Here is a 537-nt window from a genome sequence, read left to right as displayed (position 1 = left end):
GGCCGGAGCGCGCGGGAGCAGCGGCCCCGCCCCGGCGGGGAGGGGAGGGAGGAGGGGAGGGAGGGCTCGCCAGGCAGGGGGGGGGGGAGGGGGAGGGGAGGAGGGGGGAGGGGGGGAGGGGAGGGGGGGGGAGGGGGTGGGGGGGGGAGGGGGGTGGGGAGGGGAGGGGGGGGGAGGGGCGGGGGAGGGGGGGGGGGGAGGGAGGGGCGGGAGGGCGGGGGAGGGAGGGGGGAGGGCGGGAGGGGAGGTGGGGAGGGCCGCGGGCGGGACGCTCCCAGCGCGCCCCCCGGCGCCCCCGGCGCCCAGCGTTTTCAGGGGGTGGACTCCGCGTGTAGCCTGGGAGGTTCGGCCTGATTCAGGCTCAGCCTCGCTGCCCGCCCGAGGAGCCCAAATCTGGGCTCTGGAGAAGAGTGTCCGAGACCCCCGGCACCCCAACCCTCACTCAGACTGGGAACAGGCCGGTCACAGCGGTCCTTTGCAGGGCTGAGGCCTGCAGGGCCTTGTCCCCACACCTCCTGGGGGAAGAGGGGTCCTTGG

The sequence above is a fragment of the Bos mutus genome, chromosome 5, assembly GCF_027580195.1.
Source record: "Bos mutus isolate GX-2022 chromosome 5, NWIPB_WYAK_1.1, whole genome shotgun sequence".
Taxonomy (NCBI): domain Eukaryota; kingdom Metazoa; phylum Chordata; class Mammalia; order Artiodactyla; family Bovidae; genus Bos; species Bos mutus.
This window is presented reverse-complemented; position numbering follows the sequence as displayed.